The sequence below is a fragment of the Neophocaena asiaeorientalis genome, unplaced genomic scaffold, assembly GCF_003031525.2.
Source record: "Neophocaena asiaeorientalis asiaeorientalis breed wild unplaced genomic scaffold, Neophocaena_asiaeorientalis_V1.1 scaffold540, whole genome shotgun sequence".
Taxonomy (NCBI): domain Eukaryota; kingdom Metazoa; phylum Chordata; class Mammalia; order Artiodactyla; family Phocoenidae; genus Neophocaena; species Neophocaena asiaeorientalis.
The window spans coordinates 261,418-267,417 of NW_020172141.1; the positions used below are offsets into that span (position 1 = coordinate 261,418).

Consider the following 6,000-nt stretch of genomic DNA (forward strand, 5'->3'; position numbering starts at 1 on the left):
AAGAAGTATGATGGTGACTCTCTGAAAGTAGGACTTTATTGCACTGGCAACTCCAGTGGATTCCAATCTCCTGTGCTCCATCTAAGGTCTGTCACAAATTGTGGTATGAAGCCATCAAAGCTTTTGTGTCATTTGCAAACAAAGCCTATGGCCTTTCACTAAATTAATTGAATGTTTAAAGAACAAGCACAAATGAATATATTCCAGTGTCTGGTGTATGTGGAGCTTATTTCTAAAGGGGAATAAAAAAGGCTAACATTACAGAGGCATCATTCAAGGCTGCATCTCTGATAGCAAAAACAGGTACAAGTCACACCATTGCTGAGAATCTTGTAAAACTAGATGCAAAAGTAATGACAAACCTTATGCTCACAGAGAGAAAGCAGAACAAACCACTGGCAGCATTCCTTCCGGAGAAGATACTCCTGTGGTTGTAGGTTCTCAATGGATAACACATGGAACCACTACTATTCTCTGGCTTGTAAGCCAAGTGACATTTACATTATAGTTGCACAAAACCACTGATCTGCTGAGTATAAATAGATTCTTGGCCTATGCATGTTATGTAGGAGGGAGATATGTTCAACATCTTTTCCTATTGATTACTGAAAACTCATGTTATGGAAGATATAATTTTTATTGAATTAATCGTGACTTTGTGAGCCCTGCTGGAGACTGCAGAGTGTGCCAGAGTCAGGTAGGGTCAGTGGCTGCAGCCAGGTCAGATCCTTGTCCTTAACTAAGAGAGGTCACACTTGGATGTCAACCCAGATGTCTGCCACGCTTGGATGTTAGCCACTGACAGCCTTTGGTGATCAATAACATTCCCTCTGACCTTGATTCAAGGTTGAAGGAAATTGTATAAATTATGCAGATTATAAAATAATGCAATTTGGGGTTATGTCTTTGCAGCAAGCTGTAAGATGGCATGAGCCGTGACAAAGATACTCTTTCCTAACGTGTGCTAGTCACAGAGAGAAAGATGGTCACAGAAGCTTTTTTGTTTTGTTTTTGTTATATTGGCTAATTAGTTTTGCAAAGGTAATTTTTGCACGTGGTGAAAAATTTGAACTGTCCAAGAGGGTATATAGAGAAGAGTCTGCATTCCTCTCCCTAGTCTCCCTTCGCTAGGGGCAACCACTACCACTACTGCCATTTCCTTCCTGTAAGTTGTTGGCATGAAGAGGTAAAGGCTTGTTGCTTGTGACTTCTTGTTAAATACATCAGGTGGAATGCATTTTTTAAATCACATTTCCCTCCTGAAACCCCTCAGAAGTAAAAATACAGGGGTCAAAAAGGCATGGAACCCAAAGAACAAAGAGATTGGGAAAGCAAACAGCAGTAGCACGAATTTTGAAAGCCAGAGAGCAAATGGGCGACAGCAAGTTGGCCAGGACCGTTAGCTCTGCAGAACTCCAGAATCTCAGAAACGGAGGCGTCAGACACATCCGAAAGTGGGAATGCAGTGACAGCTGAAAATCGGAGACACGGTTCAAGTTCTGTGTAAGATGCAGTTAGGTAAGACTCCCTCCCAAATGTCTGCTGGCAGGTGACACCACCCAACATTCTGGAAGAACATTAGGGGGTTCCTTCTTAGAGAGGTGAGCCAGAGGGCTTCTGGACTCAGAGTCTAAGAGTAGCTGTGGATAGGGTATCTTACTGAAAATAGGGGAAAAAATAGAAACATATATATTGAATGATCAGATCATTCCCCTTGGCTTGTAGAAGGCTGCCAGTCAGGCTCCACTTTCAGGAAGTAGATAGCAAAATCATTTCTTAGGAACGTGGCTTGACCAAGAAGAAAGATATTCTGAAATCAATAGTTGAGAATCTCTTAACCAAACAACATTAACCAGATTGCCTTAGTCAAAAGCTCTACTCAGGCACACAGATTCCTGTTAGGTTAGTAGTGCCTCGGTACTGAGGACAGCCAAGACCTGAAGAAAAAAACCTCTTTCATGAGGGACGTGATAGAGCAGAAAAGAAGACCCTCAGAGGAAGCAGAAACAACCTTGACAGAAGAACTGAACCTTAAAAGTCCTTTTTTTTAATGTCTGTGGACACATAAGAAAAAATATTGTACAGTAAAACAGAAACAGGTTGCTATTTTTAAAGAAAGGAATGTCAAGTGAGAAAAGTTTTGGGGAGTTAAAAATATGATAGAAGATGAAAAGTTCACCATAGATTTTGGAAGATGATGTTGAGAGACTCACTCACAAATAGAGTAAAAAGATAAAAGAAACAAGAAATATAGGGGATCGGTTGGCAGGGTTAAGGATAGCAGAGGACAGAGAAAATGGATGGAGGAATTTTCGGAAGAAGTATTTCAGTAGAGTTTTCCACGTCTGAGGTGTATGCGTTTCCAGATTGAAAAGGCAAGCTCAGTATCTATCTCAATGGATCTTTAAAAAAGAAAAAATAAAAGATCTACCATCATGTAATTTCAGAACACATGGGAAAGGGAGAGGATGCTGTAAGGTGAGACGGGGCGGGGGGGAGGGAAAAAGGAGAGAGCAAACAAACAACATTGTTGATGTAAAATACACTTTCTTTTTTAACTGTGTGGGGAAAATTGTGGTAATTTAAAAATTTGAGTAAACATCATTGGCTTGAATGTCGACCAAACTTACTCATTAGAAGGTCTATGCTGGATGTCATTTAGTCGGTAGAAACACTGCATCCTATCGGCCAGCATCCTTTCTGATGGGCCACATGTCTGTTCTGATTGGTTGCCGGCTTTTGTTTTCCTTCACGTTGTTTCTTTCCATGGATACCATCAACTTAGCTCTAGTGGAGAGGCTCCCACTAATAGGTCAGAGTTTATCAGCAGCATTTGGCAATATATACAATCAGAACAACCACCCCTCCCACTTTTCTCAGGTGCCGGGATTTACAGTGGTGATGTGGAAAGCAGAGATAACAGTGGCTCCTTTCCTGCTTGGGAACTTTACAAATTATTACCCCCCTTTTTTTTTCCTCCTCACTTGGTAGTTATATGAAGTCTCTGGGGAAATGAAAAGCCAGTCTTCTTTGAAAATCAGATGGAGAAATTCTGTCCTAATGCACTAACAGCTCTTGCCTCACTTTCTGAATGATTCCAGACCCTCCGATCCCCTCTGGAGGGTTTGAGATAGAGGCGGCAGGGAATTATGCATCTGGTTTATTACCCTTGGGAGACTTGGCCATCAGAGGCTCCCGTGTGAAACAATCCTATATAGGAAAACAAATGAGATTCTGCTTGGTGAAGCTCAGTTGAGCAGTGAAGTGGTGGGACTGAGCAGATGTAGGGCTTGGTGTGCTGAGGGCTTAGTGGGAGCACCTATGGAAGGGATGGTAGAAAGATGATGCTCAGATATTTGAATACTTAACATGTAGAGGGGGAGTCAAGCCCCCTTTTATGGTCTGACTCCAAAAGGCAGAAGCGGGTCTTACAGGTGGATGTAAACTCAGTGGGCAGCAGAGCGGAGCTAAGAGCGTGGCCTCTGGAGTCAGGTAGCCTGGGATGGAGTCCCAGCATCACTGCTTACCGGCTGTTGACTTTGACCTTGGACCAGTTACTCAAACTATCTGGACTCCAGTATCTTCATCTGTCAATTGGGGTAATATTAGCATCCACTTACAAAATTATTCTAAGGATGGCATCAGCGAACATATGTGAAAGATTACAACAGTGCTGGGCACGTAGTAGGCATTCCTGTGTTTTGGGGCTTAGAAGTGGCACTCCCTGAGAGGCAGCACAAAGCCCAAGGTATGGAAGATGATTCTGACATCTGCTGCTCTCTGAAAATTTTGTTATCGTTGCAGTGGTCAAGCCGAAGCTGGCTGACAGCTTCATGGGGGTGGGAGAATGGGAGGGTTTGTGCAAAGCGCAGGAGGTAGGGTTAGAGAACTTTTCTAGTCCTTTCCACCTCCACTTGACGTGCTCAGGTCTGAGCCACGTGGTCTTTAGCTGGTTTAGCTGGGCTTGGAGCGCCAGCTTTCGGTCTGCCCCGTGCTCAGAGCCACTTATCAGAGGATCACCTGAGCTGCTACTCACTGCATGGCCATCATGGGGTCGAGTCCTTGTATGCTTTGCTCATCTACATCATGGGATGCAGACTCAAGAATGGAAAACAAGAACGATGTTTTTCCTTCAATTCACGCTTGGAGCAGAGCCAGCGGGTGTCCTGTGGGACATGAGAAACTCCAAATTTGGGGATGAAATCCATATTTAGAAAACAACAAAAACAAAAAACTTTGAGCAAGTTGCAAGGAAGGAACTGTGTGTCTCTCGGTGCTAGGAAGCATAAAGGCGCGAAGTACAATGTATTTTGACACAACCGACTCACAGGCACAAGCCCACATCTGGGCTCCATCTCTCGCACCCCAACTGCGTGCAGGTGGGAAAATGCTCTTATGGCTGAAGACAGGCCAGCCGCAGGCGCCGGGCTCCTTGGCCTCCCATCGAAAGCCTGGCAGCCATGCAATGGCCATGTTCAAGTGAATTTCATTCAATGTCTCGATACACAAAAATAACCATGTTATAATGGCTGCTGGTGGTAGCATTCTTTACTTTTAATTGCAAAACCAATGTGACCACATTAGAGAAAGTTTTCAGAACTGAAGGAAACACATCAAATGAAATATCACAGGTCTCATACAATTTCTAAAATTTGTCTTTATTCTCTATCTTTTTTTCCCCTGTGCTAATGAATATTTACACAGTTGTAACCAGCCTTTTTACTTAACATTATAACATAAGAATGTTCCCAGCTTTCATCTTAAGTCTTATGACATTTTTTTTTAAAGCTACCCAGTACTATCTTATATGCACTCACTGTATTTTAAATTACTGATTACATACTGTTGGACTTTAAATTGCTATCAGTTTTGCAGTGTGGTAGTATTGCTAGTTTTAGCTCTTCCTGTTTTATTTTTTTTAATCATTTACTTACATTAAGTGGGATTCCTGGATCAAAGAGTATAAATGTTTTTATTACTCTTAACATTTTTTTCCTTAAAGAGCAATGCCCTTCCACCTAAATAGTGAGTTTAATATGTGTTTATCTCTTTTTTCTCCTCAGATCCCATTACCCTAGCAGAGGGAAAAGAGCACAGTGCATGTTTGGAAGACCCAAGGTAGAGACTGAACTGAACGAGGTAAGCTGCAGCCTGGTGGTGAGACGTGCAGCGAGGCCCAGCCGAGCCAGGAAAAGCAAACATCGGAAAGAAACAAGAGGCCACCACAGAACACGACAGCCTCTTGCGAAGGTACCATAATCTACTTAACCTTCCCTGACGTGCAATGTTGTGATGGTTAATTTTATGCGTCAACTTGACTGGGTCACGAGGTCCCCAGATATTTGGCTAAACATTATTTCTGGGTGCGTCTGTGAGGGTGTTTCCAGAAGAGATTAGCGTTTGGCTCAGTAGACGGTGTGAGAGAATAGAAAATAATAGAACATATATATATATATGTATTGGTCTTTGTGCCCTGAACCCTTTAGAGCTCCTAAAACCCGTGTAAGTTGCTAAGTGATAAGAACACCAAGAGCATCTATTATTCCATATTTGTCTTTGATCTTGTCTCTGACACAGGGGCTCCTAAAGCTTGTAAATTTCTAAGTCCTCAGAGCACTAGGCTCGTCTTCTGTTCTATTGAGGTGACGCTGGGTGCACTCCTGGATGGGGGCCTGGTCACCGGGAAGTCCAAGCCGTGGTTAGAAGCTTGGATTTTCAGTCCTCTCCCCGGGCCCGCGCCCCGTCCTCTAGAGAGGGGAGAGGGGCCGGAAATAGAGTTAATAACTGATCATGCCTGTGTGAGGAATCCTCCATAAAAATCCCACTTGTAGGGGGTTTGGGAGCTTCCAGGTTGGCAAACACATCCACTCCAGGAGGGAGATGCACCCCAGCCCTACGGGGACAGAGCCCTGTGCCCGGGACCCTCCCGGACCTCGCCCTAGGTGTCTCTTCATCTCGTTGTTCATCTGTGTCCTTTATGATGCCCTTTGTTAAACTAGT

General features: G+C 43.5%; 1 long non-coding RNA gene across 1 annotated transcript in view; it reads left to right on the plus strand.

Annotated features, from left to right (window-relative positions):
• LOC112404809 (uncharacterized) overlaps positions 1-5,239 on the plus strand; it is a 58,624-nt gene extending 53,385 nt beyond the window's left edge. The window contains exon 3 of the long non-coding RNA XR_003004171.1: positions 5,064-5,239. This is a non-coding gene — a long non-coding RNA (uncharacterized LOC112404809). The remainder of the gene's footprint in view (positions 1-5,063) is intronic.
• Positions 5,240-6,000: the final 761 nt, after the last annotated feature.